At 39.5% G+C, this 24,157-nt stretch overlaps 1 protein-coding gene across 2 annotated transcripts in view; it reads right to left on the bottom strand.

The window, feature by feature from the left end:
• Window positions 1-5,931: 5,931 nt before the first annotated feature.
• Window positions 5,932-24,157, bottom strand: part of LOC126458486 (leucine-rich repeat protein SHOC-2-like) — a 180,679-nt gene continuing 162,453 nt past the window's right edge. For both annotated transcript variants that reach the window (XR_007585642.1, XR_007585643.1), the window contains exons 6-7: window positions 6,750-6,845; window positions 5,932-6,566 (exon numbers count right to left, since the gene is read on the bottom strand). The gene's annotated coding sequence lies outside the window, so the exon portion shown is untranslated. The remainder of the gene's footprint in view (window positions 6,567-6,749; window positions 6,846-24,157) is intronic.

The raw sequence follows: 24,157 nt of genomic DNA, 5'->3' as shown, positions 1-24,157 counted from the left end.
TGGACTACCTTTCAAATGTTTGCTGTTTTAGATGGTGTCAAGTGAATAAAAAAGATCTTCAGCAGCACATTCCCTTGTCTGTTTATGCATGCAGTTATAGAGCTATTGTGATGTATGATGGACGGCCACGTATTGCTCTGGCTGTGGACAGACTGGACATGTACGTTCTGAATGTATACAGAGGAAAGTGACACAGGTACCAGTGGGGGAAGTAGTCCCTCCCATGATGATGACAACCTTAATAGTGACATATGCTACGACCACCTGTGACCACACTGCTATAACATTAACTTTCACAGTGGTGAACAGTGGCAACAGAAAAGACAATGACCAAAGCTTGTCAGTGACCACTAGCTCTACTGAAGTAATGACTCTTGTTCTGTCGCCTGAAGTGGCACCCATCACAGAAGCAGGACGTCTTTCCAAAAGTGCCGGAACTTTTGAACAAAATGTACAGCGAGACGAGAATGAGGATGCTGTACGAGATCCCAGCATGGCTTCGGAGAATGAGGAATGACAGAAATCTGGATCTTCTCCTGAAAAGCATAAAAAACGGAGGATAGCTCCACCTGATGCTCCTCAAAAGCAACAATTAGTGCATGAAAAGGCAAAACAAATTGGTCACAAAATCAATGGTATGACATCTGTTAATTTTGATGTAGAACCACAGACCCCACACACAGCAGGAAAAGATGACTTTCGAAAAGTGAAAACGCAGACGCAATAGGATGATGAAACGAAATGGTCCACAAGTAAGGAAACGAAGAACAGGACTCCATCTCAATGTGGGCCAGAGATAGAGTTGTTTCAACGCAGTGATACGAGAAGCTGGGCAGATGACATTTAAGAATTTCCCGCAGATGAGGAAATGAAGGAAGTGTTACACCTACCAGGAGGAAAGGTTCCAGTGCAGAAAGACAAGGAAATGAGGGATGAGATGTCGTCTCGTCCACTACATGGAAAAACCTTAGGCTCCGTCAACTGTGGGCCATAACGACTTGTATACTTAATTAATCATGACTTCATTACTAGCTTATAGAATTGGGACTTCGAACGTAAACAAGATCCATAGTGAACTAAACCATAAGAACTTGCAAGATAAGCTCTGTGCCGCTGATATTGATGTTATTATGTTACAAGAAGTAACAGATATTAGACTGGATGCCATCACAGGTTACAATGCAGTAATAAATCCAGGGAATGACCGTGACCTCAGAACGGCAATACTCACCATAGAAGGAACCATCATCAAAGATGTCGAGAAACTGGCAAACACCAGGGGTCTAGAAGTCACCATTCATAGTATGCATTTTATAAATATCTATGCACCATCTGGCACTGGGAACAGCAGGCAAAGAGCTGAATTTTATAAAGATGATATAGTTCCCCTTTTTGGTGGCCGCTATGGGCATATCAGTTTTGGAGGTGACTATAATTGTGTGCTGCCTCCAAGAGACCAGACACCGCATTTTAATAACTGTGCAGAACTCAGAGCCATAATTACAGAAATCTGCTTAGTTGACCTTTGGGAGTTCAAAAATGATGCATTGCCAGATTTCACTCATATTATGAATCATTCTGCTAGTTGCATCGACAGGATCTATATAACAGTCGACCTGAAAATGCTCGTCCTCCAAACAGAGTTATGGCCCACTATCTCTTCAGATCACACTGCATACATATGTACCATGAATGTAAAATGGCAATAAACGTACAGGGGATGAGGCTTGTGGAAGTTGAACATGGAACACCTAAAAGACGCTGAATACCATGAAATATTCAACAACTTATGGAACACGTGTGAGAACAAATTCACTTCATATACCTCGGCACTGACATGGTAGATGAAATGTGTGAAACATGCAATAAGAAATTCGCTGATGAATTACTCCCATGAGAAAAACGTTTGGCAAAAATGGACCGTAGAATATTACTTCCAAGTCCTTCGCGACCTGTACCAATCTGATGTGCCAGTAATTGCCAACTACGTGGAAATAAAACAAATTCAGGCTAAACTTCTTGGGCTGAAGCAGAAACAGCTGGAAGGTCATCAAGTAAGAGCAAGGTTTCACAATGCCACACTAGGAGAACAAACATCTATATATCATGTGATTAATGAGAGGAAGGGGCAACGTAGGAAAATAATAACCGAATTAAGATCTGACAGCAGATTATAGACACAGCAAAGTGACATCAAGAACTAAATTCACAAATACTTCACAGAGTTATCAGGAAATACAACAATGCATATCCTGGCGGACAATGCCATCATGACAGGATTAACATGCAGGCTTGACCCAGTAGAAGCAAACAACCTCTTAATTCAAATTACAGAAGAAGAAGTCACAGACACTATAACATGAAGCTCGAAAAACAAGTCTCCAGCAGAGTTTTATCAAATGTTCAGAAGGCAGTTGATTTCAAATTAATGAGTATCTGCAAAGAGCTAATGAATCCTGCCAATGGCATCCCACATATAGTTTTAATCCCTGCAGGAAACTCAGTAACAATTTCAGACCTATCACTCTTCTAAACTCCGGCTATAAAATATTTACCCGCATCATAAATGAAAGATTAAAATCAGTACTGAACACAGTCACTGGATCATATCAATCGAGTGTAGGAAAAGACAGGTCCACCTACCACGCACTGTGTGACTACAGAGATATTATTTCCATTGCTGCAGCCTGTAAAATATAGTCTGCCATTGTATCATTGGACTTTGAGAAAGCGTTTGATGGAATTGATCATGCTTACCGTTTTCACACCATGCGTGCCTTACAAATCTTCTGCAGAAGTCAACATTGATAGTTATGGTAAATGGTCAATTCAGTAGGCCCATTGCCATTGCAATGAAAAGTTCAGTGCGACAAGGGTCCCTGATGTCTATGTCACTCTTTGCAGTAGCAGTCGAGCCATTACTTTTTCGCCTGAGCCACACCCGTAGGATTGTCTGCAGGGCATATGCCAATGACATTGCATTTATTATCAAAGACAATGATGAGATAGAGAAAGCACTCGACATAATAAACAAATATGAACTGTATCTGGTGTGAAACTGAATAGAAATAGGTCTGGCTTAATGAATATTGGAAGCGGGTTAGGAGTTCCCATTCATGGACCAATAAAGAAAACTGTCACCATGACATGTCTTGGCATGGAATATACAAGGAATATTCGGCAGACCATCACAGTTAATTACAGAAGAGTCCTCACCATCATCCATGCCTGTATACGTCAGCACAATCTCCACACTCTTGATGAGATGCAAAGAGTGGCTCTCATGAACATCTATTTATCTTTTAAAATAAATTACATGGCGCAAGCCCTGCCAATGCTGAAGGAAGTGGCGAACAGGATTTTGGCTGCTGTTGGCCACTTCATCAGCCCTGGCCACATCTTCAAAGTCAAATACCAAATGTTGATTCTTCCAACTGACAACAGTGAATTGAATCTTACAGACGTGTGCAATAAAACACAAGCATTGTATGTCTGTAAAACATATAAACTGTGGAAGTGGTCAGTCAATAGTGTTGCCCCATTTCTATCAAATGAAATAGCACTGGCCAGCCAGGATGCCCCAATTGACGTTCACCACACCCCAAATGAACTTTACTACTTAAAACATTTCTTCATAGAATATAGCTACATTAGACTGGGAACACCCGAGAAAGATGTCATCAATGTCAAGAAAATCTACCAAAACTTAATGAACTTTCAGACCAAGAACATCATAGAACAAAAATACGTTGGTCACTCTTGCCATGATATCTAGAGGAATAGACACCACACGCATTTACCAACAAAAGTACAGTCATTGTGGTATTATTTTGTGAATAGGAAATTTCCAACAAACTCCAGACTACATTCCATTCATCTGGCAGATTCCCCTTTGTGTACTGCTTGCAACCTGATTGACACAGATGAACATTAATTTGTCTGTGAAAATGCAAATAACATATGGTTGACAATCAGAAAAAAATTAGCAACTATGCAGAGAAAACCACCATATTTCATAACTCCAACATGCCTTTTATACCTGGAAGAGAATTACACCCTGCCTCAAAGAAAAATGCTGTCAACTGGTTGAAGAGACATGTGGTATTTTACCTACTGTCCAGTAAAGAAAGGAGGAAAGGAGATTTTTGGACGTACATCTCCGACCAGCACCACAAGCTACTACGCATCAACAATTACTATGATGAATATGCCAACTTCCTCAGAAGAACCATCATGTGAACTCCAATTTTTGATGATGCGATTCAGAACATGGGAAAATGAGAGAAAATCTGACCTAGGGAAAACACGTACAATCAAACGGCGAACATCACTTTCAAAAAATGTTTTGTTTTTGCAAAGGCTTCCAGTAATGCAGAAGATTATCTTTAGGCCTATGTCACTATGATAAAGAAAGATAGACCATCTGCTATGCAAGCAAGAGATCCCGGGTTTGAGTCCCAGTCGGGGCACACATTTTCAACTGTTGCCATTGATATTTATCAAAGCCTGTAAGCAGCTAGTGGTCTGGATTTCATTTTAATTTCAAGATACTAAGAATTTAGGCAACTGGTTCCAACTAAATGGATTGCAGGTGATTATTGGAAAAGCACATACACTGCAGTTTCAACGTAAGATCTCTAAGGTAAATGAAGCACACATTATTCACAGAAACCAAGAAACAGGCTGTGTAAAAATTTTAGGAATACATCTGGACCAAAATTTATCCTGGTCTGCACATATGAAGTACTTAAATAAATTAAACAGCCTGACCTTCGCAGTGAAGATTCTGTCATATTATCTAGCACAAAATTAAGAACAGTAGTTTGCTACAGCTATTTTAATTCATTTACTTTGGGGGGGGGGGGACTAAGTAAAATGATTAGAATATTAAAATTACAAAACTCAGTTGTTAGAAATATGTGTAATACACAACCAAAAAATCTTGTCGCCCACTGTTAAGAAATTTAAAAATATTAAGGTCCCTCTGTAGGAAACCCAAGTTACTCGTAGACAATAATTTTAAACATCAATACAACAGAAGGAACAATGGGAATTTTATGCTGCCCATTCATAGATTAAAGCTATACCCACAAACCCCAGAATACAAGAATATGAAAATTTACAACATTCTAATTTAAGAAATAAATCCACAACTGGAGCTAAGGGAAAGTGGCACGAAAGCTATGAAACCAGTTGGTACAGAAATGATATTATCCCTTAGAACAATTCCTCAATGATAATGTGAAATCTGAGCAAGAAAGCAAATTGTTGACATGTTTTGTTGATTAAACTTAGCAGTTTTATGTCAAATAAATAACTGTAATAATTATATATTTTATATTAATGCTGTTGTTATATATTGTTTTTGTAATACATATGAATTGTGATTGCAGTGTTGACTAGTCTCTGGGACAATAAACATTCTGATTCTGATTTTTTTAGAAGTAGAAAACAAGCCAGATTGTAAATTTGTTTCATTATAGACATCTGATGATGCTTTATTTCAATAAAATGAAAAGCTTTTGGTGACAAAAATAAGCATTTTGTTGTAGTTCCAAAGACAAGTTTAAAAGACATCCAATAATTCCAGAAATAATCTAAGAAAGGTGTAGGTCTAGTGAAAAAAGCATAAAAGTGAGGTAAGAGTTGCATAACCCAACACTAGTGAGCGCCAATAAAATATTGCTTGTACTGCGTTCACTATTGTAGGCTATTACCCATAACTGTGTTATGTTCATTATTTTACAGGTATTACGAATTGCTGTACTTTACAAAGGCTCATGAACATCCTCTTCCTAAAATATTTAATCTTCATGATGCCAAAGATTCTGATACGGAATGTTGCCTTTCAGCAATCCATTTTTTGCATTTTGCAGGATTTTCTTTTCTTTTTTTGTAGAAATACACAGTGTTTCAAAAAGGATATACATATTTCAAACACATATATATTTATTAAACTGTTAGGCACGCATATTTACAAATCTCTCAAGTTTACATTACTCAAGCACTGTACGTCCTCCACCAGTGACACAAACAATATCACAATGATACTCGAATTCCTCCTGTACTCAGGTACACTGCTTCTAGGAAGTCAGTGCAAATGGATCATATAACCCACTACAAAAAAATCATACTACCAATGAAAGTATCATAAATTTTAATTTTTGAATCTCTGCCCACCTATTACCATCTCAGCCTATGCCGGTAGTACTAATTGGCCTATGTTTCATAGTCACAATAAAATTAAAACTATTTAAGGAAATAAAATAAAAAATAAACAATATCGATGCTAGAACTGTTTGTACTTGTGTTGACGAATCTATTCACTGTCACTGACTTCAATATAATCATCTGTTATAGTTGGAAGCTTATCAACTTCATCTACATCCATCAACAGGTAAAGATGAGTCGGGGCCATTGTTTCAATCACAGACTTAGTCGCCTTTGGCTGGAATGTAGTGCAGCAGCCGTTGGACCATTTGGCACACTGTGATGCCAGGAGAGTTCCATTCATTGTAGACGTAGACAGGCAATTTCTCAACTTTGTTTTCATTCTGCGTATCTTGCTGAAAACAAAAATTTAAAAAGGAAACACTTTTAAAAAAATAATATTGAAAATTTTGGTTTTGGGAAGTCTTGCATATCACATTTCCTCATTCACTTAATAATCTCACTAGTTGCCGATAAGGTTGGTGACAGTAACAACCAAACAGCTTACAATCTTCTGGCAATAACAATTTTTCTCTCACCTGAATACTTGCTTGCATCTGTGGAATAGTACTGCCAGGGCAGTCTGCTAAAGCACCATACAAATGCACACCATCGCTGGATGAGATTTTTTCAACCTGAAAATTATATACAGCGCCCATTAGTTTGGCTTGTATTTGTGTACATTTAATGCATGGGACAACAATTTTCTCTTCAGATATGGATTCAAACTGAAATTATTTTAGAAGTTCATATACAGCATATTATTACCAAAACTGAATGTACCTTATGGTAAAATCTATCAGGTTCAGATTTTCAGGTAATTCAACTCATGGTACAAGATCTGACAGTGTTGAAGTAGGTGTAACTTCTCTCTCTGCATGAGACAAGGCTCTTTTCGGAGATAACACAGATAAATGTTTTAGTTGAGAGTCTTTAAATTTAAACTACATATGATCTCCTTTACATCTATGAATTAAGAAGTTATGGCATCTCTCCCTAAATTCCTTAGAAGATGAGTCACGGTCAAAATATTCTTCGACTTCATTGCATCCAGAAGTTCTACACCTAAATACATGTTGTTAATGTCCAAAAAATTGGGAGATTCTTTGTAAACATAATTCAGTCTCATGTAGGTTAGCAAAATGTCTCTAAAAGATTTTTGCATTTGTTTCTGTAATTGGAGGTACTGGTGAAATTTCAACCCAATTGGAAAAAAAATTACAAGGGGCTGAAAATTTATTTCATAACATGTCTTGGCATTCTGAATTAAGTGGATAAATCCAATTTGCTACAAAATTTTTTTCATACTTTTGAATTTTGAAAAAATCATTATTTTTTCAAACCCATGTGTGGAGTGCTTGCTTATCATGGAAGTTGAAGTATAGTTAGTTTTCCAGCACTGGGTAGATATGGACAGTGCAGAAATTTAATTGAAACATTAACCGGCACAAATGTGTCTGTATATGTGTTCAATCTGTAATTGTGTATATATATGTGTCTAATCTATACGTACATCTGAAATCAATGTGAATATATATGTGTAACTATAATTTACATTTTTTGCCGTTTCCAGACTAGAATATTTACATTCTCAGGAGACTCAGTAGTGAACTGGAATTCAGTCTCATGCAGGTGAGCAAAATGTCTCTAAAAGTTTTTTGCAATTGTTTCTTTAAGGGGAGATACTGGTGAAATTTCAACTCAATTGGTAAAATATCACAGGGGGCTGAAAATTTGTTTCATAACATATTATGGCATGCTGAATAGAATGGATAAATCAAATTTGCTAAAAAAAATTTTTCATTCTTTTGCATTTTTGAGTTTTGAAAAAAAAATCATTATTTTTTCAAACCCATGTGTGGGGTTGTTGGTTATCACGGAATGTATACACAAAAAAAATTTGAGCCAAAAATGTTAAAATCTGACAATGGAGTAACATTTTTTTATTGTGACCACTTTTTTTATTTTTTAATGTAGTTGAAGTATAGTTAGTTTTCCGTCACTGGATAGATATTGACAGTACAGAAATTTAACTGAAACATTCACTGATACAAATGTGTCTATATATGTGTATGATCTGTACATACATCTGTAATTGTGTATTTATATGTGTCTAATCTGCTACAGAAGAATGCTGAAGATTAAATGGGTAGATCATATAACTAATGAGGAGGTATTGAATAGGATTGGGGAGAAGAGGAGTTTGTGGCACAACTTGACAAGAAGAAGGGATCGGTTGGTAGGACATGTTCTGAGGCATCAAGGGATCACCAATTTAGTATTGGAGAGCAGTGTGGAGGGTAAATATCGTACAGGGAGACCAAGAGATGAATACACTAACAGATTCAGAAGGATGTACGCCGCAGTAGGTACTGGGAGATGAAGAAGCTTGCACAGGCTAGAGCAGCATGGAGAACTGCATCAAACCAGTCTCAGGACTGAAGACCACAACAACAACAATGTGTCTAATCTATATGCACATCTGAAATCAATGTAAATATATGTCTGTAACTATAATTCACATTTTTTGCAGTTTCCAGACAAGCAGATTTTCGTTCTTGGCAGACTCCGTTGTGAACGAGAAAGTAAATATTTATAATGGTTTCAGATCTAGGATGGGTGGCGGCAGTGTATGGGGTTCTTAGGGAGAGCAAGTGATCAACATTCGAACACAATCCAGTTACTTTACGTAACTTCATTCATACCACAATACATACATACATACGTACATACACTGTAGCAGTAATGACCTTGCAGGTTACCAACTAGTGCAATGCAGAATCCCGGCGACTGATGACAGCATGACACCTGGTGCCAGAAAAGACCCACATTTATTTCACATGGCCAGTTTTACCCACATTTTAGCCATGGCCGACGACCCGCCCATGCACGTGCAGCACAGTCGTTAATGTGCTTTCTGCACTATAGGGTATTAGGGTATAGGGTACTATAGTGAAGAAGAGATGTAAAAATGTGAAAAGCAAAGAAAACAAAAGATCAGAAACAGTGGTGAAAGTGTCAATGAAAATATATTGTATGAGAAAAATATACATACACAAATGAAATTCGACAGCATTGTTAGGAATAGCACTGAGAAACATGATTTTGCTAGTACTAGCAATGACAAAAACACTGAAGGAAAGACAGATAAATCTGAGTATAAGCTATTTGATTTATCATTGTTATCATCATTATTGTTGTTGTTGTTGTGGTCTTCAGTCCTGAGACTGGTTTGATGCAGCTCTCCATGCTACTCTATCCTGTGCAAGCTTTCTTCATCTCCCAGTACCTACTGCAGCCTACATCCGTCTGAATCTGCTTAGTGTATTCATCTCTTGGTCTCCCTGTACGATTTTTACCCTCCCCGCTGCCCTCCAGTACTAAATTGGTGATCCCTTGATGCCTCAGAACATGTCCTACCAACCAATCCCTTCTTCTGGTCAAGTTGTGCCACAAACTCCTCTTCTCCCCAATTCTATTCAATACCTCCTCATTAGTTATGTGATCTACCCATCTAATCTTCAGCATTCTTCCGTAGCACCACATTTTGAAAGCTTCTATTCTCTTCTTGTCTAAACTATTTATCGTCCATGTTTCACTTCCATACATGGCTACACTCCATACAAATACTTTCAGAAACGACTTCCTGACACTTAAATCTATACTCGATGTTAACAAATTTCTCTTCTTCAGAAACGCTTTCCTTGCCATTGCCAGTCTACATTTTATATCCTCTCTACTTCGACCATCATGTAATTTTGCTCCCCAAATAGCAAAACTTCTTTACTACTTTAAGTGTCTCATTTCCTAAGCTAATTCCCTCAGCATCACCTGACTTAATTCGACTACATTCCATTATCCTTGTTTTGTTTTTGTTCATGTTCATCTTATACCCTCCTTTCAAGACATTGTCCATTCTGTTCAGCTGCTCTTCCAAGTCCTTTGCTGTCTCTGACAGAATTACAATGTCATCGGTGAACCTCAAAGTTTTTATTTCTTCTCCATGGATTTTAATACCTACTTCAAATTTTTATTTTGTTTCCTTTACAGCTTGCTCAATATACAGATTGAATAACATTGGGGAGAGGCTACAACCCCCTGTCTCACTCCCTTCCCAACCACTGCTTCCCTTTCATACCCCTCGACTCTTATAACTGCCATCTGCTTTCTGTACAAATTTTAAATAGCCTTTTGCTCTCTGTATTGTACCCCTGTCACCTTCAGAATTTGAAAGAGAGTGCTCCAGTCAACATTGTCAAAAGCTTTCTCTAAGTCTACAAATGCTAGAAATGTAGGTTTGCCTTTCCTTAATCTTTCTTCTAAGATAAGTCGTAGGGTCAGTATTGCCTCACGTGTTCCAACATTTCTACAGAATCCAAACTGATCTTCCTCGAGGTCAGCTTCTACCAGTTTTTCCATTTGTCTGTAAATAATTCGCATTAGTATTTTGCAGCTGTGACTTATTAAACTGATAGTTCGATAATTTTCACATCTGTCAACATCTGCTTTCTTTGGGATTGGAATTATTATATTCGTGTTGAAGTCTGAGGGAATTTCGCCTGTATCATACATCTTCCTCACCAGATGGTAGAGTTTTGTCAGGTCTGGCTCTCCCAAGGCTGTCAGTAGTTCTAATGGAATGTTGTCTACCCCCAGGGCCTTGTTTCGACTTAAATCTTTCAGTGCTCTGTTAAACTCTTGATGCAGTATCATATCTCCCATTTCATCTTCATCTACCTCCTCTTCCATTTCCATAATATTATCCTCAAGAACATCGCCCCTGTATAGACCCTCTGTATACTCCTTCCACCTTTCTGCTTTCCCTTCTTTGCTTAGAAGTGGGTTTACATCTGAGCTCTTGATATTCATGCAAGTGGTTCTCTTTTCTCCAAAGGTCTCTTTAATTTTCCTGTTGGCAGTATCTATCTTACCCCTTGTGAGATAAGCCTCTACATCCTTAAGCCTCTAGCCATCCCTGCTTAGCCATTTTGCACTTCCTGTCAATCTCATTTTTGAGACGTTTGTATTCCTTTTTGCCTGCTTCATGTACTGCATTTTTGTTAAATTCAGTATCTCTTCTGTTACCGGGATTTCTACTAGCCCTCATCTTTTACCTACTTGATCCTCTGCTGCCTTCACTATTTCATTCCTCAAAGCTACCCATTCTTCTTCTACTGTATTTCTTTTCCCCATTCCTGTCAATTGTTCCCTTAAGCTCTCCCTGAAACTCTGTACAACCTCTGGTTCTTTCAGTTTATCCAGGCCCCATCTCCTTAAATTCCCACCTTTTTGCAGTTTCTTCAGTTTTAATCTACAGTTCATAACCATTATTACCAAAAACAAAGTGGGCTGATTGTGACCAAAGTACCTTGAATTTTGAGTTAGATCTAACATGTTCAGGGTTTTTGCACAGAATCACACTAAAATGTTCTTATTGCAAATTTATCTACCAAATCACATATTTATACATTGAAGCCATGTTTCAAACAAAATACAAGCACAGCTCCTTTTGACGTAAATACATGTCTGTGCTTGCCATTTATATACACAGGAAGAGGATATTTGAGAATTCAACATTTTGTGATGATTATGAATATGTGATCTTTCTCCTGTGATACTTTTCAAGAACATGTGCAACAAGTAGAAACTGCTGCTGATGAATCTACGAAGGTAATTTTTGATGAATGTTGAGTAATAGTAAAATATATGTATAAAAAGTGAGAACTGGATTGAAAGGTTACCGAAAGTGACTCTAATGAAGATTCAGAATTGGATTTTGAGAATGAGCTTACTCAAATAATAAGCTTACTGATTATGATTGTGAAGACAATTTGCACATGGATTCTGAGTGTGAGCTCGGAGATAATAATATTGCCAATAATGATGTAATACTGCAAAGTTTTTAGATTGCAAAATAGATTTAGGTGTGAGTTGTGATGATTCATGGCCAACTAGAAGTTTTTGATCAAAAGTTGGTTTTGGCAGTGTTATTGATTTGTTCACAGGATACATCATTGATTTTGATATTGTAACAAAGTTTAGTCAAACTTTACACCAACTCAATTAGGTGAAGATTCACCGGAATTTCATTTTTGCTTGGAAGGGCATGCCGATCAATGTTCCATGATACATTTGGGATCCTCTGGTGCAATGGAACCAACGATTGATGAAAATATATGGAAACAATCTGAAAGCTACAGATTTTGATATGCCAAAATGCTTTCAGATGGTGTTTCAAATTGCCTCACTGAATATTTAGGGAGATAATCATGAAATTTTCAGGTTTGTTTTAAGTAATTATGTATATCTCTTGCAAGTTCCTCACAACGACTAAGGAAATGCCTTTCAACCAAAATTACCACACAAGTGAATTGAACAACAAAAGCATTTTGTTAATAGAATACAGGAAGAAACTGTACTCTTTTTAACATACTTGTCAAATTGTCAGTTGTATTAAATACAAAGTTTGTTTGTTGAGTGTTGCCATGCCTTTAAACAAAAACTTTACAAAAGTTGTGCATGATTTTTCAGTGAACCACTCATTTTATCAATTTGCTTTCTTGACGGCATGTGTTTCTTTAATACAGTTAGAGTAGCTACTACAGAATCATTACAATTTTTGCCTTTTGCCTTACAGCAGTTATTACCTTACAGCAATTATTAAGCTCCTCTGCTATCCATGAATGAAATGCTAGGTCCTCCTCCCACGCAGTGCAATTGTTGAAGCCTGCGCTGGGCTTTCTCACTTTTTAGCAACCCAACTCTTTACATCTTCTTTTCCTTTGTCTTAGAAATATGCACCTCTTCATCACTACTTGACATTACAACCACTCAATAAATTACACAAATTACATCCACTCAATAAATTACAAAATTAACACAAAATGTTAATGTTATATGTTGTTTGACAAGGCATGCTATGTACTGAACCAGAGAACAAAGAGCTGAGAATGATTATTAAACAGGTCACAGCGTAGCTGCCAGTATAACCATGTGTAATCAGAAATCACACACTACAGGAAGCACCTGGTCAAAATCCATTGCTGGTTACATAATTAAGTGTTAATCCAAACTGTAATGGACACACAATGCTGAAATGTACCTTACTGCACAACAAGATCCCTATGAGGTGCATGTATCGAAGACTAAATAATCTTAACATGAGCATAGTTCACTGTTGTGTATGTGCTTGTTTTGTAACCCAAATTATCATATTTTCATGTATATTCCTTCACTTAGGATCATACATTGTACAGAACTTGAAGTTATGGTACATGTCTATCATACAACTAACAACCCTGCTTGGGTAGGAGGGTAAGCATGTCCATCGTCACTGGCAGCGCGAATTAGATTCTTCAACTCTTCTAGATTTTTTTCCTCTTGAGAACTAGGTGTTGTGTTGTCCTTACATTCATAGTGTCATAACTGACATTCCACTACTGAGATGGCTGTAAAAAAGAAAAAAAATGGGGAGAGGAAGAAGGTAAGAAGTTACAAAGTGTTAAATATGGTGACTTTGGAGGTCAGCTGACAAATGTTAAGTTGCTGAAGGGTGCCCCATCTTACTGCAAAATGAAGTTGTCCTCAGCCTCAGAAACAACTAGTTTTGTAACATAGCAAGGTACTATTTAGTGTTTCCATCAAAGAAGAATTGGCTGTAAACAGATGAGTTGGGTACTGCACAAAACACATAGACTTTGGATGAATCTTGCACATTTTCATTGTGTGCATGTGGGTTCTGTAGGCCACAAATTCAAACATTGTGTTTCTATACTTTGTCACTGAGATGGAAAGTCGTTTCATCACTCAAATTGTGAGAAAGTGTTATCATTGTCAATAGTATTCTGAAGCTTGTTAGAAAATGCCACACATTTACATTTGTTGTATTGATGTAGAGCCTTTAACAGCTGTAACTTGTACAGCTGTAACTTTTAACATGTACAGACACCTCCAGACATGCCAACTTGTTGTAATAACTCCCAAATAACACAATGAATTCATTCTGTAGGGCAATGTTGGAAAGCAGTTTGGGACATTTTCATACGAAACCCGAGGGCAGCCAGGACTCTTTCCTTTACATACACATCCTTTGTCTACAAATTGTTGAAATCATCTAAAAATATTCCATCCATTTGGAGTATCAGTTTGGTACCTCAACCTGAATCATCTTTGCACTGTAATCATGGAATTAAACTTTGCATACTCGGGGCCTCAAAATGATTTCTGCTGTGAAGCAGTCATTTTGTAACATCTGATGGTAACCAAGCAAACAGAAGATAACTAACATCCAGCAGCAATGAATATAAACTAGACACTGTATTCATTCCTCCAATAACTGAGATGCGGCACAGCAGATGATAATACTTTGTAATAAATATATTCGTTTTGAAACACCCTGTAAATGAATACATAGCATACAAACAGCTGGTAACTGCAACAATTTTCTTCCTAGCATTGTCCATACTATCTTTCAGAGATACAAATTACTTTCAAAGTGCAAAAATGTACTACAATAAGTGAAATATTAATAAAACAGTGCACTCTACAATGTAGGATATGCAGTGGTAAAGATCTGCATGGGCCAAAGATCCTACTGAGTATTAAAAGTGCACCATTGCTCATGAAAATGGCACAGTCATACGATCAGGAAGCCAGTATGATGAAAGCTTTAGTCTGGAAATTTTATGTCTGTGACCATCTGACTTATAACTATGAGGTAAGGCATATTTTCACATATGTTAATGTAACAGTTGTCAGTATTCACCAACTTATGTGTTCAAATCATGATATAAATCATTAAATGTTATGATATCTGTAAACATGGAGGACTGTGTAGGAAGGTTGCAGCATCACACCACATAAGTTTCTATTGGTGTTTGGCGGGAAAGCATAGTTAAGTGAAATGTTGCACTTGTGCAAAAGTCCAAGGGATTGATGGGCCAAAGGTCAGTTGTGTACTTTTGCCCAACAGGAGACCCTTATCATTTCTGCACTTTATTAATGCTTTGTAGAATACAAAATCGAATCTGACATGAAGCTCTAACACTTTTTGTGTCCATTTTAGGAACTACAAGCAAAAGAGTCACCCTGATGCCACTGACAGAGGCACCTATAAATGAGGCATGTCTGATGAAGCAAAATGACATATCTTTCAGGGTTATTGGTCACATACTTGGTTATGATGAATCCACAATTTGAAGTGAATGAAAGCTGACAGAAGTGTGGAGCCCATAGGAAATTTTAAACATGTATTTATGCTGGAGGAAGAACAGGAAATGGTCAAATGTTGCAGAGCCCTAGATTCCAGGTTTTATGGTCTTGACATTAAAATGTCTATGCTTGCTTGGTTTTGAGTACACAGAAAGGAATCGAAAATCTCATTCATTCTCACAAGAAATGAAGCTGACTGGAAGGGACTAGGGAAGAGTTCATAAAGAGAAATCATATGTCCCTGAGAGTCTGAAGGAAACCTAGTACTGCTAGGACAACGAACAACACATAGCTCTGTATTTTTAAACTCTGATATAAATCATTAGAAAATATTATTTTCCACTAAATCAGATCTATGATATGGATGAAACATGTTTTGAGACAGTCCCAAAGAACATGCCTAAATATGTTGCTCCTGTAGGCAAGAGAGAGATTTCAAATATGTTTCAACTGAGCAAGGTAAAACAATGACTATCAAGTACTGTATGACTGCTGCAGACTGTTTCTCATATTTGCTTGGAAAAGACAGAATCCAATTCTGATTAAAGATGCCCCAACTAGATTTGGAATGGCTGTGACTGATTTAGGTTACATGAACACAGACATATTTCTTGCATATTTGGAGCACTTCAGGAAGCACACCAGTGCAACCCAGTCTTGCTGATATTAGATAACCATATCTCATACATTTCCCTGCAAGCAAACACCTAGACAAAATGTAACAACTTTCACAGGCTCAGTCTGCCACCATAAAGCAGTCACATACTGCAGCCCCTTGACCAGAACCTCTTGAAAGCTCTTATGAGTTGTTATGATGCCCTGTGTGATCACTGATCAGCACCACACCCCAGTCAGCTATTTACCAAGTATCATGTTGCTGGTCTGGTAATTCACTTGATCCCCGTATTTTCATCAAAGAAGATTTCTTGCCAGCTGAAGTGACAGACCAAGAAAAGTAGATGCAGCTAATCATTGTATTTAAAGCAATTCTGAGGCCTTATGATAACAATGCTCTCTCTGATAAAACAGATAGATCTTCTGATCCAAAAAGTAATCAGGATGAACCAACTTCAGAGATCCTAGAACCTGCCTCTTTGTCTTACAATGACCAATTTGAACTTTTCCAGCTAAACTTCAAATCTACTCTGCTCCGCTCTACCATCCAAAAAACTTGTTTGAAGATGAAACAGACACTAACAGCACACACACACACACACACACACACACACACACACACACACACACACACAGAGAGAGAGAGAGAGAGAGAGAGAGAGAGAGAGAGAGAGAGAGAGAGAGAGAGAGAGATCACCAGTCTGGTGACTTTCTAAATGATGGTACATAACTATACAGAATATCTACCCAGACAACACTATTCTCAGCAACAGGTGAATAATCTTTCATCAGTGCAGAAGACATTATGCAGAAATGATCAAAACTGATTCAAAGAATTTCTGCACTTTTTCAACATAAAATTGTTCTTTATAATGATCTGAGTGATACTGGACAATCTTTATAATAATATCAAAAATGATGTTTTTTGTGATCATTTGTTATTTCTTTAATACAATACCCTGTAACATAAATTTAATGAGCTTTAGTACATTTCTGCAAATTTCCATGGATCTTTGCCCCATCTCATGGCAGTATGTATACAAGCTACATAGTATTGCCTTTTCCATTTAAGTCCCTGGAATCTTAAAACTTTCTGGCAGGTTAAAACTGTGTCCTGGACCTGAGACTCAAAATCAGGACCTTTGCCTTTCGTGGGCAGGTGCTGTATCAACTGAGCTCATTCAAAACTTCACGGAAGTTCTTCTGCAAAACTTTTACTCCTAGAAGAAAGAATATTTCAGAGACATGGCATAGCCACAGCATGGAGAATGTTTCCGGAATGAAATTTTCACAACGCAGTGGAGTGTGCTCTGATATGAAACTTCCTGGCAGTTAAAACTGTTGCCAGACTGAGACTCGAACTCAGGACCAGTTTTACCCTGCTGGGAAGTTTCATATCACCACATACACCACTGTGAAGTGGAAATTTCATTCTGGAAACATCCTCCAGGCTGTGGCCAAGCCATTTCTCCAAAATAGCCTTTCTTCCAGGAGTGCTAGTCTCATAAGGTTTGCGAGAGAGCTTCTGTGAAGTATGGAAGGTGGGGGACTAGTTACTGATAGAAGTAGTAAAGCTTTGAGGATGGGTCATGAGTTGTGCTTGGGTACATCAATCAGTAGAGCACTTGCCTGGAAAGCAAAGATCCCAAGTTCTAGTCTCAGTCTGGCACATACATTTAATCTGCCAGGAGTTTTTATATCAGCATATATTCTGCTGCAGGGCGAAAAATTCATTCTGTAAACAATCTAACCTTTGTGATCCTCCTCCTGGTTATAGAGATGAGATGAAGTGGTACTAACCTATTTTCATATCTATATGTACATGATTACTATTCACACTTTTGTCTTTGGCGGAGTGTTCATAGAGTCACTTTCAGACTATTTCTTGACCTTCCACTCCTCAACAGCACATGTGAAAAATGAACACCACAGTATTTCCCTCCGAGTTTTAATTTCTCATATTTTATTACAACAATCATTCCTTCTTGTGCACATGGGAGCCAACAGGTTTTTTTCCTTCAGAGGAGTATGTTGGTGACTGAAATTTCCTGAAAAGATCTTCTAATTGAAACATATCTTTGTTTTAATAACTGCCACTCTAACTCGTGCAGCTCTCACCTATTTTGTGATAACACAAAATGAGCTGCCCTTCTTTGAACTTGTTGCATCTTCAAAGTGCTCTGCCAATAAAATGCAGTCTTTATTGTGACTTCTCCACATTATTTTCTGTGTGGCAGTTCCAGTTTCAGTTGCTTCTAACTGGAACCCCTAGTTATTTGGTTGAATCCGCAACCTTCAATTTTTCCCATGCTCATGTAGAGGATCTCTCACTTTTTATTGTGTAGGGTCACTTGACATATTTTGGACAATGCAAGTGTCTTTCCTGAATCATTTTTCAATTTGGTCTTCTATGACTTTACCAGACAGTAAACAACAGCATCACCTGAAAATAATTTAAAAGTACTGCTCAGATTGTCTCCTAAACCATTTACATGGATTATGAACAGATGGGCTGTAACTTCTCATTAAAACTGTGACTTTTCTCACAGGAGATCGCAAATCCAATCATAGAACTAATATGATATTCCATAGGTAAGGAATATGATTAGAGGTAGCTTCTCAAGTAAGGCAACAAAAGCCTTCTAGAAATATGGAACCAACTTGAGATTCCCTGTCCATAACACTCATTACTTTATGTTGACAAAAAGTCAGTTGTGTTTCACAAGAATGACGTTTTCTGAATCTGTGCTGGTTATGTGCCAATAAACAGTTTCCTATGAAGTATTTCTTGATACTGGAATACAGTACATGTTCGAAAATCCTGCTACAAATCAATGCCTAAGATATAGTTCTACAACTCAGCAGATTATGTCTATTTCCTTTTTTGTGCATTGGAGTGACCTGTACAACTTTCCAGCATTTAGGACAGATTTTGTTGAGCAAGTGGCTGTATATCAGTTCAAAAAATTGGTGGATCTATTTCATCAGGATTCTCTGAAAGGAATCAGCTGGTATATAATCTAGATCAGAAGACCTGCCTTAATTAAGAGGTATGTATTGCTTCGCTGCACCAAGGGTATCTACTTCAAAATGACTACACAGCCATCATTCCACCACCACACCCAGTCTTTCTATTTCTCTCCTTTTCTGCTACTATCCAACCTCCCCACCTCTCCCCTGCCCCAAGTCTAACCTGCAGCACTTCACTGTCCACCACCCCCACCATTCTATCCCTTGCCCTCCCTGCTCCAGCTTCCTCCTTACCCTCACCCAGTCGTCACCCCCATCATGCACTGGTGCTGCTGCTCGCAGTGTGGTTTCAGTTGCCTGAGACTGCAGTCTTGCGTGTGAAGTGCATTTGCATGTGTGTGTGTGTGTGTGTGTGTGTGTGTGTGTGTGTGTGTGTGTGTGTGCGCATATGTCAGTCTATTGTGTGCTATTCGACCTAAAATTTTGCTTTGCATATCTTGATGACATTCTTGTGTTCAGCTCCTCTGTCGAGGACAACATTCAACATGTGCAAACTGTTATGAACACTCTCGCGGCAGCAGACATCGAGACCAACCAGGACAAATTGCAGCTACATCAACCCGCTGTCACTTTTCTTGGTTTTCGGGTCTGTGCCGATGGCATTTCACCGCCCCGTGAGAAAGTACAAACAATACTAAACCTACCCAGACCTTCATCATTCATAGAGCTCCGGCGCTTTCTGGGGACAGTTAATTGTTATCGCCAACATCTACCTCGGGCTGTGGAGATTCAGGCTACACTGATGGATGCCTTGGCAGGCACCAACACTTCTGGATCTCGGCCCATTCCATGAACCCCTGCTATGACTGACTCTTCCACTGCCCTCAAAAATCTTCTTGCCGAGGCCTGCACCATCGCGCATCCTCATCCCAATGCGCAGCTTTTCATCACCACAGACGCAAGCGATACTGCCATCGGTGCTGTCGTTAGCCAGACAATCGACGGCCAAACTTCGCCTCTGCAGTTCTTCTGACACGCGCTCACCAATGTACAATGGAAATATTCCGCGTTTGACAGGGAGTTGCTCACGGTCTATGAAGCGATTAAGCATTTTAAGACTGACGTTGAGGGAAGCCATTTCTATGTTTTAACGGAACACAGACCCCTGGCTGTGGCTATTACAAACCCGCCAGCTGACCTGCCTCCTCGCCGCTTCAGATACATGGACTTCATATCTCAGGTCACCACTGATGTCAGACACATAAAGGGTGCTGACAATATAGTTGCTGATTTCCTTTTACAAGTCGACGCCGTGCATTTGCTGTTAGACCTCTCTGAACTGGCTAACCTCCAACCCACCGACAAGGAAACACAAAACCTGATTTCAGAATCTACTTCTTCACTACACTTTGTCCGCACCACCTTCCCTGGCATTTCTGGTGAGATCTGGTGCGACAACAGTACGGGCACGTTACGCCCCCTCATCCCAACCATGCTCCATCGAGCTGTCTTCAACGCATTGCATAATTTAGGCCACCCTGGTGTTCGTGCATCTGCCCGCCATGTAGCAGAGTACTTTGTGTGGAGAAATGTCAACAAGGACTGCCAGCAAAGGATATGCACCGGCGTCGCGTGCCAATGCTGCAAAGTACACAAGCACACTTCGCCCCCTCCCTCGGCGCCTATTCGATCCCTCCTGGGCATTTCCAGCATATTCACATTGAAATTGTCGGCCCTCTCTCCCTCTCTAATGGCTTTCGTTTTGTTCTCTCATCTATTGACCGAACAACTTGCTGGGTCGAGGCTGTCTCCCTCCCCAATATTATCGAAGAAACTGTTGCTCGAGCTTTCGTCCAGTCATGGGTATGTTCGGATGTCCAGCTATCATCACGACTGACCATGGCAGACAATTTGAGTTGGCCCTGTACAACGACATTTGTAACATTTGCGGAATCCGGCACATCCATACCACAGCATGTCACCTGCAAAGTAATGGGCTAGTCGAGGGCTGGCACCTCACTTTCAAGGTGGCTCTTCAATGCCACGACTCTCTATGGGCGGAGGCCCTTCCCCTTTTTTGCTCCCCTCCAACCTCCATATACCAGCCCGTGCCGAGTTCTCCGGCACTCAGCCAACACCTATGACATCCAGATGAAAGATTCAGCTTTTACAGTCTCTCACAACAGACTTAAGCCTGCTCATGTCGAGCCTTCTTCTACCCCCCTTCAGGCCACGAACACGCCACTCAGTCGTGGCTAACGACGCTCTGACCCCTCCCTCCACGATGGACTTACACACTCGATCGAGTGACTTACAGCTCCAATCGTCAAGCTCTCCTCCGACCTCACCCTCTACTCCGGTCTCATGCACTGCGTCGTGTGACCACATGCTCCCCACGTCGAGCTTACCTATGATCACGCCCTCACTGCCGGGCCCTTCGCCGATCCCTTTGACCTCTCCACTGTCGCCTGCCTCACCCTGTCAACATTTCTTATGCCCCCCCCCCCCCCCTCCCCCGTCTTGAACATGCCCTCGCTCGAAGTGTTTGTGCCTGTCCCTGTCCCCCCGGACATAATCTATGACATCTCAATAATACTGCCTGATTATACACTGTTCATCGTGTGTTTCTCTTCATCCAGTGCTCATGACACAACCTCCACCATACCCTGCTACCTGGTGAAATGTGTTCCCCTCCAGCCCGACGTCGACCTGGACATGCTTCGTGTGTTCACCACGCCCACCGGAGACATCTTCATCGTCACTCCGTTCCACCCGCAAACCGCCGGCCTACCTGTCGCCGCACAACCAGCACACCCAGTAAGACACCCAGCTCGCTTCAACGACTTCCAGGTTCGGTAGCCGGCCGAACCTTCCTTCACGACATCTACCCTCACAGCTCCCTGATGATGCCGTCAAGCTGACCGTGATCCGGCTCCCATGGACCACCCCTGCCAATGCCATAGTCACACCCCCCCCCCTCCCCCCACCCCCCCGCGGCCTCTCAAGATTACTCTGTACTGTGTGTGTGTGTGTGTGTGTGTGTGTGTGTGTGTAAGGGGGGGGCTATTTAGGGCCGATGAAATTGACACCAACATCGATTTGCATTCATCTTTGGACTCTAAGCTTTATCTTTGACTGTTCTGCCATGTTCGTTGAGTTCTTTGTGATCCTTGGATGTGTTAAGGTTAATAAATGAACTACTGCTAAATGGGCGTGATTATTGGTGCAACCAACCCGGTAATCCTCCTCAAGTTGATCCTGACCTCTCCACCCTTGGAATCAGCAGTCTCGATGATTACAAAGTCATCTGAGCCTATGATTCAGGCCTCTATTTGGCTCCGTAACAGAGTACTGTGATCAATCCTGTAAACAGTGCTGCACATAGTGAGCTCTGCCTTCATGTTGCAAGCAAGACTGATTGTACCATTTAAGATAGCCACCAAAAACCAGAGTGAATCACTTTTTATCTGAAGTAACATGTATGGTTGATACTGTCATGAGCCACTACCTGCAGCTGGCTGTACTCTGTGCTCTTCATGGCATCTGGAAGGACCTGTTATACATCATTTATAAGATGAATGCCCCTGGTATGCACAGGGTGCACCCTGGATTTCTTCACCTTCTTGGCAGCCATACCCTAATGGGCTCCATCAAATGCCAAAAATTACTAAACTTCCGCCCTAATGAATGCCCAGACATGGCAAGCAAAAGGCTTTCTCTGAAATGGAGCAACTGACTGCAGCTGGCTCAGAATCTTTACCAGTTACAGATGGCACATGAAACTAGTTTGTCAAACTGGGGAGCATTTTGATTGGTCTTATGAAAGTATTTACTGCCTACCGCACCTTGAAACAACCTCCCACTCAACCACAGGTAAATGGCCATGCAATAACTGCACTGAGCACAGTGGTGGAACAGTTGGGGGACATGTGGGACATACTGCACATCCCTTGGATCCCTATGTTAGATCTCCCACAGTGATGTCCATCGGCAACAGCCTCCAGCTGCTATTCTCTGACCTATAGCTTTGGAATAGTACAACAGATCTCTGAAGATTTATTTTGATTTTTATGGCTGTGCTCGGAACAATAACTTCCACCAGTAGTAAGGCTGCATTAATTCACTTGATGAGGAACAATAAAGCATAGTGTATTTGTTTCTCATTTACAGGTTCATTATATCGTAACAAGAATAAAATGATTCCTTTTAATTTCATGTATGTATAGATGGCAGCAAATGATGGTGACAAGTTATGAGAAGTGTGCAACAGATTACTAAAACACATGGAACTAAGTGTGATTCATGGACTATGGTGTGGGAACTTCTTTATGTTACTCACCATACTTTTGGAAGTTATCCCCGCAGGGAAATATCAACAATCTGTGAGTGGAAGCAGCCATATTGACAGCAAAAATGGCATTAACAAGCACAAAAGTTCTGATATACAAGATGATTAGGGATGTGGAAATGGATTAATAATTGCTTGAGTAATTGGAAAAATTGATTGGAAAGAATAATTGACAAAATTTTGAAGGTAATTTATGAATCTGTGCACAATCTTGGGTGCACTTTAACTGATACCAATAGCATTACATTCAAGGTCAATAAACATAATTTGCATTACTTACTGCTGCTTCCAGTAGTGTGCAGTGCCAAATAATCACCACAAACATTAAAATCATTGATCTTTACATTAATTCCATTGTGTTTAGTCTTGATTGTGACAATGTTGATGCAGAAATGCTCCTCCAGATATTGCGTAAATTACTTTTGTCTGCTTGATGCAGGATCTTGGCGGTGAGTGAAATGATGAACAGATAGGATTTGAACTCTTAACCATGTGAATAAATATTCCTTTTTTAATAGCTTTTTATAATAGTTTTAATGAACGGTTAAAATACACATTTTTAACCATGCAGGTATGATGGATCCAAGCATAGATCTGTACGCTACCACTTCCCGAAACAAAAGGAGGAAGATACGGGAATTAATAAACTGAAGAGCATATTTCTTACTTTGTTTCATACAGATATTTAATGATGTATAAAAACATTATCCTTGCCACAAAACAACTCATTAATTTATCTTTGGTGGTGTCTGTAACTCATTCAGTTTAGATATAGCTTATATATATAAGAAAAGAAAAGAACAA

Source organism: Schistocerca serialis, chromosome 2 (genome assembly GCF_023864345.2).
Source record: "Schistocerca serialis cubense isolate TAMUIC-IGC-003099 chromosome 2, iqSchSeri2.2, whole genome shotgun sequence".
Taxonomy (NCBI): domain Eukaryota; kingdom Metazoa; phylum Arthropoda; class Insecta; order Orthoptera; family Acrididae; genus Schistocerca; species Schistocerca serialis.
This window is presented reverse-complemented; position numbering and strand designations above follow the sequence as displayed.